Raw genomic sequence first — 13,007 nt, 5'->3', positions numbered from 1 at the left:
TTGCTCTGGTTGCAAGGTTTTTTCAGATTTCGTCAGAATACCCTGGCTACGGTGGTCCAAAGTGCAAAAACGTAGAGGGGTTACAATATTAGCCCTTGAAATGCACTAGCTCCACCACCAGACCCCAGCAGCATCACCACCAGACCTCAGGAGCTTCCACCACCAGACCCCAACAACAACTCAACAACCTCAACAACCCGGCTCACCTGGAGCCACCCAAAGACCCGGCTCACCGTCCGAACCCGGGGACCCGCTTTTAAGCCCCCCCCCCCCCAACCGGCCACTGGAGTGAAAGAGCCAGCCCTTGGGCCTGGAGGACCAGGGCCCTGGTACCCTAAACACCCAGACGCTCCTAGCACCATGGACATCACTCTGTCAGATGCTCAAGCACATATTGCTTTTCACTCATGTTCTGGTTTCAGGACCACCATAAAACCACAATAAAAGCTGAACAGGGTTCCATGGTGTAATGGCTAGCACTCTGGACTTTGACTCCAGTAATCTGAGTTCAAATCTCAGTGGAACCTGTCCATCTTCCACACAACCTGGTATCAAGGTTTTACCCACATGATGTTGTAGTATCAATCCACAAGGCTCCACCTCAAAAAACAACACAGGGAAATGGAAACATGGACACCATTAGACCTGCTTTAGGGGGCTGGAGCTAGCCTAAAATGTCCCTAAGAACCCTTAAATATGTGATGAATGTGTCTAATATCACGAGGATGTTCTTGAATGATGTTTAAGCAGTTTATACAGTCGTTTTCAGCTAGTGATGCTAATGATGGTCACTGATCAATACGAAGGATAATTTCCAACAGTTGTTTCCCTTCACTGTTCCAAACAAATCTGATCAATTTTTAAGAGATAATCAGAAAGAAATCAGTCTTAGAAGAGATCTGCTTCATTCATATCTGAGAGAATTGTGCTGGGTCACATGATGTCATTTAAGCTGGTTAGTTAGTTGACAGAGTTGTAGGATTTTTCACACTGTCAGAAGGTTTGAAAGGAGTGACGCCGTCCCCCAAAGTCACGGACTGTGTGGCGGAGTCACATCCTGGTTATACAGCAGAGTGGTGCAGCAGAAGCGTGCTGGGCCCATAACCCAGAGGTGGATGGATGGAAACCATCCTCTGCTACTTAAGACTTCCTCTCATACATGAGATTCCTGTGAGAGATTAACTGAAATCTATCCAGAGCTTTTTGCAAACAAGAAAGTGGATGTATGATCTATGAACATACTGCACTGACTGTTGATGAAAATGCATTGCATCAAAATGAGGATGAAAATATGTCTCAAACTGATAAAGTAAAACCAACCGTTTTAAAATAAAGACTCTAAATTGTCTTGTTCTGAAGATTCACACACACACACACACACACACACACACACACACACACACACACACACACACACACACACACACACACACACACACACACACACACACACACACACACACACACACACACACACACACACACACACACACACACACACACACACGTGGCCGAGTGGTTAAGGTGATGGACTAGAAATCCATTGGGGATTCCCCGCGCAGGTTCAAATCCTGTCAACAATGAGTAATGTTTGAATGTGCAAGACGACTGCCTAATCTTCAGTTATTAACCATATCCAGTACTGTCTTTCAAAAGTAATCAGTTGGATTCCCTTGTGGTACATTTTGTATTTTCTACCCGGCATGGTAATACCCATGGATGATTTTTAATTTTACCACAACAGGACAACTTATATGAAATCACACATTTATTTCTAACATGAATGATTTGAAGATAGGATTTTTTTTTAATTACGCCTGCCATTTTCAACGCATGCAAGTTTCCGTAGTGTAGTGGTTATCACGTTCGCCTAACACGCGAAAGGTCACCTGTTCAAAACTGGGTGGAAACATGTATGACTTTGCAATAATATTATTTGGACTTGGAAAACCACTCTAGTCCTCTTCTTGGTGCTCAGGACAGGAAGGTCCACCATCTCTTTCTCACATTGGGTCTTATGCAGAAATGAATTTCGTTGCAGTTCCACAACTGACTAAAAGCCAGTCATTCTCCATTTACCTAAACTTTAAAATGTCCAACTTTACAGGAAAAAAAGAAACATATTAGAGAGATTTTTTACAGGATTTTTCTCGTCTTGCCCACCGTTTTCAAAACATGTCAGTCACTAGCTCCACCACCAGACCCCACTAGCTCCACCACCAGACCCCACTAGCTCCACCACCAGACCCCACTAGCTCCACCACCAGACCCCACTAGCTCCACCACCAGACCCCAGCAGCATTAACACCAGACCCCAGCAGCATCACCACCAGACCCCACTAGCTCCACCACCAGACCCCACTAGCTCCACCACCAGACCCCACTAGCTCCACCACCAGACCCCAGCAGCATCACCACCAGACCCCACTAGCTCCACCACCAGACCTCAGGAGCTTCCACCACCAAACCCCAACAACAACTCAACAACCTCAACAACCCGGCTCACCTGGAGCCACCCAAAGACCCGGTTCACCGTCCGAACCCGGGGACCCGCTTTTAAGCCCCCCACTGACCGGCCACTGGAGTGAAAGAGCCAGCCCTTGGGCCTGGAGGACCAGGGCCCTGGTACCATAAACACCCAGACGCTCCTAGCACCATGGACAGCACTCTGTCAGATGCTCAAGCACATATTGCTTTTCACTCATGTTCTGGTTTCAGGACCACAATAAAACCACAATAAAAGCTGAGCAGGGTTCCATGGTGTAATGGTTAGCACTCTGGACTTTGACTCCAGTAATCTGAGTTCAAATCTCAGTGGAACCTGTCAGTCTTCCACACAACCTGGTATCAAGGTTTTACCCACATGATGTTGTAGTATCAATCCACGAGGCTCCACCTCAAAAAACAACATGGGGAAATGGAAACATGGACACCATTAGACCTGCTTTAGGGGGCTGGAGCTAGCCTAAAATGTCCCTAAGAACCCTTAAATATGTGATGAATGTGTCTAATATCACGAGGATGTTCTTGAATGATGTTTAAGCAGTTTATACAGTCGTTTTCAGCTAGTGATGCTAATGATGGTCACTGATCAATACGAAGGATCATTTCCAACAGTTGTTTCCCTTCACTGTTCCAAACAAATCTGATAAATTTTAAGAGATAATCAGAAAGAAATCAGTCTTAGAAGAGATCTGCTTCATTCATATCTGAGAGAATTGTGCTGGGTCACATGATGTCATTTAAGCTGGTTAGTTAGTTGACAGAGTTGTAGGATTTTTGACACTGTCAGAAGGTTTGAAAGGAGTGACGCCGTCCCCCAAAGTCACGGACTGTGTGGCGGAATCACATCCCGGTTAAACAGCAGAGTGGTGCAGCGGAAGCGTGCTGGGCCCATAACCCAGAGGTGGATGGATGGAAACCATCCTCTGCTACTTAAGACTTCCTCTCATACATGAGATTCCTGTGAGAGATTAACTGAAATCTATCCAGAGCTTTTTGCAAACAAGAAAGTGGATGTATGATCTATGAACATACTGCACTGACTCTTGATGAAAATGCATTGCATCAAAATGTTTTTAAGAAATGAGGATGAAAATATGTCTCAAACTGATAAAGTAAAACCAACCGTTTTAAAATAAAGGCTCTAAATTGTCTTGTTCTGAAGATTCACACACACACACACACACACACACACACACACACACACACACACACACACACACACACACACACACACACACACACACACACACACACACACACACACACACACACACACACACACACACACACCTGACAGGTTGTTGTGGCTGAGTGGTTAAGGCGATGGACTAGAAATCCATTGGGGATTCCCCGCGCAGGTTCGAATCCTGCCAACAATGAGTAATGTTTGAATGTGCAAGACGACTGCCTAATCTTCAGTTATTAACCATATCCAGTACTGTCTTTCAAAAGTAATCAGTTGGATTCCCTTGTGGTACATTTTGTATTTTCTACCCAGCATGGTAATACCCATGGATGATTTTTAATTTTACCACAACAGGACAACTTATATGAAATCACACATTTATTTCTAACATGAATGATTTGAAGATAGGATTTTTTTTTCGTTACGCCTGCCATTTTCAAAGCATGCAAGTTTCAGTAGTGTAGTGGTTATCACGTTTGCCTAACACGCGAAAGGTCACCTGTTCGAAACTGGGTGGAAACATGTATGACTTTGCAATAATATTATTTGGACTTGGAAAACCACTCTTGTCCTCTTCTTGGTGCTCAGGACAGGAAGGCCGACCATCTCTTTCTCGCATTGGGTCTTATGCAGAAATTAATTTCGTTGCAGTTCCACAACTGACCAAAAGCCAGTCATTCTCCATTTACCTAAACTTTAAAATGTCCAACTTTACAGGAAAAAAAGAAAAATATTAGAGGGATTTTTTACAGGATTTTTCTCGTCATGCCCGCCGTTTTCAAAACATGTCAGTCACTAGCTCCATCACCAGACCCCACTAGCTCCACCACCAGACCCCACTAGCTCCACCACCAGACCCCACTAGCTCCACCACCAGACCCCACTAGCTCCACCACCAGACCCCAGCAGCATTAACACCAGACCCCAGGAGCTTCCACCACCAGACCCCACTAGCTCCACCACCAGACCCCACTAGCTCCACCACCAGACCCCAGCAGCATCACCACCAGACCCCACTAGCTCCACCACCAGACCCCACTAGCTCCACCACCAGACCCCAGGAGCATCACCACCAGACCCCACTAGCTCCACCACCAGACCCCACTAGCTCCACCACCAGACCCCACTAGCTCCACCACCAGACCCCACTAGCTCCACCACCAGACCCAAAGAGCTTCCATCACCAGACCCCAACAACAACTCAACAACCTCAACAACCCGGCTCACCTGGAGCCACCCAAAGACCCGGCTCACCGCCTGAACCCGGGGACCCGCTTTTAAGCCCCCCCCCCGACCGGCCACTGGAGTGAAAGAGCCAGCCCTTGGGCCTGGAGGACCAGGGCCCTGGTACCATAAACACCCAGACGCTCCTAGCACCATGGACAGCACTCTGTCAGATGCTCAAGCGCATATTGCTTTTCACTCATGTTCTGGTTTCAGGACCACAATAAAACCACAATAAAAGCTGAACAGGGTTCCATGGTGTAATGGCTAGCACTCTGGACTTTGACTCCAGTAATCTGAGTTCAAATCTCAGTGGAACCTGCCCATCTTCCACACAACCAGGTATCAAGGTTTTACCCACATGAGTATCAGTAGTATCAATCCACGAGGCTCCACCTCAAAAAACAACACAGGGAAATGGAAACATGGACACCATTAGACCTGCTTTAGGGGGCTGGAGCTAGCCTAAAATGTCCCTAAGAACCCTTAAATATGTGATGAATGTGTCTAATATCATGAGGATGTTCTTGAATGATGTTTAAGCAGTTTATACAGTCGTTTTCAGCTAGTGATGCTAATGATGGTCACTGATCAATACGAAGGATCATTTCAAACAGTTGTTTCCCTTCACAGTTCCAAACAAATCTGATACATTTTAAGAGATAATCAGAAAGAAATCAGTCTTAGAAGAGATCTGCTTCATTCATATCTGAGAGAATTGTGCTGGGTCACATGATGTCATTTAAGCTGGTTAGTTAGTTGAGAGAGTTGTAGGATTTTTGACACTGTCAGAAGGTTTGAAAGGAGTGACGCCGTCCCCCAAAGTCACGGACTGTGTGGCGGAGTCACATCCTGGTTATACAGCAGAGTGGTGCAGCGGAAGCGTGCTGGGCCCATAACCCAGAGGTCGATGGATGGAAACCATCCTCTGCTACTTAAGACTTCCTCTCATACTTGAGATTCCTGTGAGAGATTAACTGAAATCTATCCAGAGCTTTTTGCAAACAAGAAAGTGGATGTATGATTTATGAACATCCTGCACTGACTGTTGATGAAAATGCATTGCATCAAAATGAGGATGAAAATATGTCTCAAACTAATAAAGTTAAACCAACCATTTTAAAATAAAGGCTCTAAATTGTCTTGTTCTGAAGATTCACACACACACACACACACACACACACACACACACATACATACACATAGCTACATAAACATATAGCCACTCAGTCACCTACATATACACGCATAAACACACTGGCTTGTTCACCTGCACGCTTGCTCTGTAGTTTTTGGGGTTAGGTAGCGGTAGTTTAGCTTAGACTGTGATCAGATCTCAACATTTGGGTCGATTGCTGTTTGTCAGTTTTGTGTTTTGTTTGTTGTTCTTTGTTGCAGATTTCCAGTGCTTGACGTGTGTCTCCGTGTGTTCCTGCCTCCTGGATTGGCAGTGGATGTCGTCACCCCCCCCGCCCCCCAAAAAAAAAATATCACTGGGTTTGTATGTGTATATTTATGTATGTGTATGCATATGTATGCGTATATATATATGTATATTTATTAAATATAGTGATGCACATATATATGCCTTTGGTTTCTACCGTCATGGTATCAATCATTAATATGTGTGCAGACAAGGTAAAAAAATTACATTACAGTTATAATATTTTCATGGTCCTGTGGCAAAATAATTTCACTACTTCTGCTGTGCTTTTAAACAGCTGTGTGTGTCTGGTTTTCTGGTGTTTATAATAACAAGAAAAGAAAATACATCTTCACTCTAATGTGTGCTATTACGTGTGCTTGCTCTTCCACTATTCTTCGTGACGTCATCAAAGACATCACATTCTTTGATGAGCATTTGAACGCTACGCGTCTGAAGCTGGAGCTGATTTGCTGCAAACGAGGATGAAGGTGCACATGTTCCCAAACGTAGCAACAGCGCCCTCTGCGTGTTCATGGCGGTATGGTCGTAAGCGGCAGCTGCGGCTTCACAACTGTCTTCTATACGCGCACTTACCGAGTGTACTGTCACGTTTGTGTTTGTTTCATCATAACTGAACAACACAAACATACGTATGCTGTCCTTTGACGACCGAGTTACTCCTTAAAATAAATGGATGGCGCCCCTATACTTTATTTCTTTAGTTCAGCCACTTATAGGCTCTGCAAAGCGATTTAGTCTTTTTCCTATTCACCCGTTCAGTCTCTTATTTTAGACACTCACAATGTGACACCAACCCCCCGGTGAACATGTGGGAGTGAAGTGGGGCGTCTCATAAACACCGACACACGGCAGTATGGATATGAATGAAAAGAAAAAAGTATATATCGTATTATAATAGTATATATTTTATAAGGTCATATATGAGGTGTAAAATAATAGGGGAAGAAAAGAAAGAAAACTAAAAAAATAAATAAATAAGCAGATAAATAAATAAAATAAGATAATCACATCTACAGGACTGTCTCAGAAAATTAGAATATTGTGATAAAGTTCTTTATTTTCTGTAATGCAATTCAAAAAACAAAAATGTCATACATTCTGGATTCATTACAAATCAACTGAAATATTGCAAGCCTTTTATTATTTTAATATTGCTGATTATGGCTTACAGTTTAAGATTAAGATTCCCAGAATATTCAAATTTTTTGAGATAGGATATTTGAGTTTTCTTAAACTGTAAGCCATGATCAGCAATATTAAAATAATAAAAGGCTTGCAATATCTCAGTTGATTTGTAATGAATCCAGAATGTATGACATTTTTGTTTTTGTAATTGCATTACAGAAAATCACAATATTCTAATTTTCTGAGACAGTCCTGTATATCCTATTGTCTAGCCCTGTCTCGTTGAGAAAGACAAGGAGTGCCCTGTAATAATTCCTAATTTTCTCACTGCTCCCTAACAACCTTCTAAAGTCCATTCACGTCCCATCTCGTACAACCTGTCTCTTACTGTAAAGCGTTCCTTTCAACCTCATACTTGCCACATTTAAGAAGCACATGCTCAACACTCTCTATGACATCACACTCCTCACTCACTCACTCATTTATCAGACACAGACTTTGACATTAAATTGAGAGTTGATTTTAACCGAGTATGACCTAATCTCAATCTGGATATGCATACTTCCCCTCTCCTGCACTTACCCATGAAAACCTTTATGTTATTTGACTTGTGTATGTTATAAAAATGTCTCCCTTTTGCACCACGACTGCTTCTTCTTCCTCTTATCTAGCTTAAAGGAGCAATACCGCCACCTACCGAGTGTGGCTCGACAGAAAAGCAGCAACAAAAAACCCAGAAACAAACAAACAACTATATTCTCTTTAACAAAACCATCTTCTTTAGGAACCTCAGTAAACAGTAAATGCAGTACTGTACACACATCAGCAAAAACAGCTGCAACTAGTGGAGAAGACGGGATAACAGCTGATTATCAGCTTAAATTAGCGTCAGTTGGACTTGACAGTGACCCGTACAGTTACCAAGAACCAGTGGTCTATGGACATTAATATTTGGTACAGTTACCAAGAACAGGTGGTTCATGGACATTAATAATTGGATTCTGAATTTTACGGGTAACCAATGGAGCGACGCTAACACTGGAGAGACGTGGTCTCTCCTGCTGATTCCTGTCAGCACTCGTGCTGCTGCATTTTGGATCAGCTGGAGCCTATTCAGCAAATTACTTGGACATCCTGCTAACAACACATTACAGTAATCTAGTCTAGAAGATACAAACGCATGAACTAGTTTTTCTGCATCACTCTGCGAGAGGATTTTCCTAATCTTTGCAATATTACGGAGATGGAAAAAGGCTATTTTACAAACCTGATTGACATATGGTTTAAACGACAATTTCCAGTTGCACTGGAAGCCATCGCAACACCATCTAATCCCTTCCTAAGATGCTCTGGACCAAGAATGATAACCTCTGTTTTATCTGAATTTAGAAGCAGGAAATTTCTGGACATCCAGTCCTTGATGTCCCTAAGACATGCCTGAAGTTTAACGGTTCTGTTTCATCCGGCTTCATAGACAAGTAGAGCTGCGTATCATCAGCATAACAATGAAAGTGTATGCCGTGATTCTGGATTATACTTCCCAATGGCTGCATGTATAAACTGAACAAGATTGGCCCTAGCACTGAACCCTGCGGAACACCATAACAGACCCTTGACTGTTCTGAAGAAACCTCATGTACATGAACAAACTGGAACCTGTCAGATAGATATGATTTAAACCAACGTAGAGCTGTCCCTTTAATCTCAACAACATGCTCTAACCTGTGCAGTAAAATGCCATGATCTATAGTGTCAAAAGCAGCACTGAGGTCCAGTAGAACCAGTATGGACACTAATCCCTTATCTGAGGCCATAAGGAGGTCATTTGTGACTGGAACCAGTGCTGTCTCTGTGCTATGATGCATTCTGAACCCTGACTGAAAGACTTCAAACAGATCATTTCTATACAAATAGTCACATAACTGGCTTGAAACTGCCTTTTCCAGAATTTTAGACACAAATGGAAGGTTGGAAATTGGTCTATAATTAGCTAAGGTGTCTGGCTCAAGAGAAGGTTTTTTAAGTAAAGGTTTAATTACTGCCACTTTGAAAACCTGTGGTACATATCCTAAACTTAGGGATAAGTTAATTTGGTCCAGTATTGTCGTACCAATAAGAGAAAAAACATTTTTGAATAGTCGAGTCGGGATGGGGTCTAACATACATGTGGTTGACTTAGCTCTATTAACGAGTGAAGTCAGCTCAGGGAGGTCTATAGGATCAAAACAGTCTAGAGACAAGTCAGAGCCTAGGGAAGTCGCTAAAGCTGAAGAAACACCTACAACCGGCTGGTTGATTTCTTCTCTAATTCTCGTGATTTTACTGTTGAAGAAGCTCATAAAGTCCTCACTACTGAGAGCTGCAGGAATGCACGGCTCAACAGAGTTGTGACTCTTTGTCAGCCTGGCTACAGTGCTGAACAGAAAACGTGGGTTACTTTTGTTATCCTCTATCAACGTTGAATAATAAGCTGTTCTGGCTTTGCGAATGGCTTTTTTATATACTATTAGAATATCTTTCCATTCACGATAAGAGTCTACAGACCTACAAGAGTACCACTTCCTTTCCATTTTACGCACGTTTTGTTTCAACATGCGGATATCTGAATTATACCAGGGAGTTAAGCTCCTGTGGCTAGAAACCCTCCTTTTCAAAGGAGCAACTTCATCTAAAGCTGAATGCAACAAATCAGCAGTGTTACTAGCAAGGAAATCAACATCTGCAGAGGTAGAACCCAGGTCACTGGCCTCGACTACATCACTATTTTCCACTGTCGTAAGATGAGCAATGGCCTCCCTAAATTTAACAATAACTTCATCAGACAAACATCTGCTAAAATAATACCTCCTGTTTTGCACTTCAACATCAACAAAATTAAATTCAAACGTTATTAAGTAATGGTCGGATAAAAGGGAGTTTACAGGTGACACCAACAGACCATCAGTTTCAACACCGTAGGTGAGAACGAGATTGAGAGTATGATTAAAACAGTGCGTCGGTTTATCCACTTTTTGTGAGATACCCATTGATTCTAGAAGAGAATCGAAGGCTAATTTAAGATTATCGCTTTCAACATCCATATGAATATTAAAGTCACCCACTATGATGAATTTATCTGTGCTGATCAATAATCCAGAAAGGAAATCTGAGAATTCAGACAAAAACTCCAGATACCCACCAGCATGGACAGCATTAATGTCCATGGTCCATGGACATTAATATTTGGTACAGTTACCAAGAACCAGTGGTCCATGGACATTAATATTTGGTACAGTTACCAAGAACCAGTGGTCCATGGACATTAATATTTGGTACAGTTACCAAGAACCAGTGGTCCATGGACATTAATATTTGGTACAGTTACCAAGAACCAGTGGTCCATGGACATTAATATTTGTTACAGTTACCCCAAGAACCAGTGGTCCATGGACATTAATATTTGGCCACGAATCCAGTTTCCTGATATTTATATGTACTTCATTTCTACGCCGGGGAAATACACGAAGCAAAGCTTTTTTTTTTTTTTTTTTTTTTTTTTTACCTTGTCTGCACACATATTATTGATTGATACCATGACGGTAGAAACCAAAAGTGTATATATGTGCATTATTACTATATGTAATATATACATATATATACGCACACATATGCGTACACATACATAAATATACACATACAAACCCAGTGTTTTTTTTTTTTTTTTTTTTGGGGGGGAGGGGGTGGGGGGGGGGTGGTGACGACATCCACTGCCAATCCAGGAAGCAGGAACACACGGAGACACACGTCAAGCACTGGAAATCTGCAACAAAAAAAAACCACAAACAAAGCACGAAACCGGCACGGAGCCATCCAAAACACGAACAGCAATCGACCTAAATCTTGAGATCTGATCGCAGTCTGAGCTAAGCTATCGCTACCGCTACCTAAACCCAAAAACTAGAGAGCCAGCATGCAGGTGAACAAGCCAGTGTGTATGTCTATGTGTGTGTGTGTGTATGTATATGATCATGCATGTGTGTGTGTGTGTGTGTGTGTGTGTGTGTGTGTGTGTGTGTGTGTGTGTGTGTGTGTGTGTGTGTGTGTGTGTGTGTGTGTAATAAACCAAACAAAGCTCCACCTGAAGTGTATCTATAGTGGGGGAGGGGGGGGAGCAACCCCGCCACCCGTGAGACCAGAGGCCGACAAGGAAGAGCCCGGAACCCAGGCCACCGGCAACCCCACAGAGGGGAGAAGTAGGAGGGAGGCAACCCACCGCCTGCGAGGCCCCCCCCCCCACCCGGCGGCGGCCGAGGGGGCCCGCGGGCGGGGCCCCCACGGCGCGGAAAGAAGCAGCCAGGGATCCCGCGGCGGCGGACCGCGACCCAGGCAATCCCCGGCCACCCGGTCCGGGCCGGACACGCGGCCAGGAGGCCCTCACCCTTCAGGCCAGCGACCCCCACCCGGCAGGGGGCCAGCCCGCCCGGAGAGACAGAGCCGCCCCGGCCGCCGACGCGGGCAGGCGCACCCGTCCCCCACGAAAGTGGCCCTCCAAGACCAGAGGGGCGCCCCGCCGTAGAGGCAGCGGGGGGGACCGGAGACGGGCCCGGAGAGAGGGAACCCCCCAACAAGGCGACACCCGCGCAGGCCCGACAACGGAGGGCCCCAGACCCAGGCATCCCATTCATTCATCCATTCACCTATCCGATACCTATACTAATAATAATATAATATACTATACATAATAATAATAATAATAATACTAATAATAATAATAATAATAACCATCTTTGTATAATATAATATTGATAAATTATTAAGTTTTTGATGTCCTGCCAATGGAGGCCCAAATCCTCCATGGCAGGACCCTTCCATACCGCATTCTCACCGACACAGACATACAATCACGCACCGTTTCCCCCTCCCCGGGGGGATCCAGCACCGCCAGAAGGCACCCCAGGCTGCACGGCGGGCCCCGCCAGGCCCGGGTAACCCGACCCACCCGCCCCAGGCCCAGGCCGGTGAGGGAACGCGGGTGATGTGGGACCCCCTCCCGCCCCTTGTGTTGAGTGCATGTGATTAATGCCATAAAAACAGGGAGGAGGGAGGGCCAAGTATCGATTGACACGACCCCCCCCCCTCCCGAACTACGTGTCCTTGTCAAATGTATTTATTAAGTGTTGAATGTGCAGTGTCTATTTTGCTGTTAAAACCGTGAGGCGGGGAGTGCCAGGCCCCGCGGGACAGTGCCCCCCACGACCCGGACCCCCCGCCTTTCGCCTATGTGCGTATGAATCGTGTAGGGGGGGCAAGAGGGGGAGCGGAGGCCGAAGCCAGGAAGCAGGACCAGCAAAGCCGGCCCTGATAAGACACCCGCGTCCCCCCACCGGCCGTCCAGTAGACGGGGGCCGGCCCCCCGAGCCGGGCAAGGGCCCCACCGTACCTCCAAGGGCGCCCCCGGCGCCGCCGGAGCCCCCAGACGGAGGAGGAAACGGTCCAACATCCTCCCATTCATACTGACAACATAAGACATAGATACCTGGG

At 44.9% G+C, this 13,007-nt stretch overlaps 3 non-coding genes across 3 annotated transcripts; all 3 read left to right on the top strand.

The window, feature by feature from the left end:
* Positions 1 to 455: 455 nt before the first annotated feature.
* On the top strand, positions 456 to 527 carry trnaq-uug (transfer RNA glutamine (anticodon UUG)). Its single transcript has one exon. It is a non-coding gene; the product is annotated as a tRNA-Gln (tRNA).
* A 2,224-nt stretch (positions 528 to 2,751) lies between these two features.
* On the top strand, positions 2,752 to 2,823 carry trnaq-uug (transfer RNA glutamine (anticodon UUG)). The gene has a single exon. It is a non-coding gene; the product is annotated as a tRNA-Gln (tRNA).
* Positions 2,824 to 5,164: 2,341 nt separating this feature from the next.
* Positions 5,165 to 5,236, top strand: trnaq-uug (transfer RNA glutamine (anticodon UUG)). Its single transcript has one exon. It is a non-coding gene; the product is annotated as a tRNA-Gln (tRNA).
* Positions 5,237 to 13,007: the final 7,771 nt, after the last annotated feature.

The sequence above is a fragment of the Cololabis saira genome, chromosome 2 (assembly GCF_033807715.1).
Source record: "Cololabis saira isolate AMF1-May2022 chromosome 2, fColSai1.1, whole genome shotgun sequence".
NCBI classification, from domain to species: Eukaryota; Metazoa; Chordata; class Actinopteri; order Beloniformes; family Belonidae; genus Cololabis; species Cololabis saira.
Note: the sequence above shows the minus strand (reverse complement) of the source record. Positions and strands in the feature narration are given on the sequence as shown.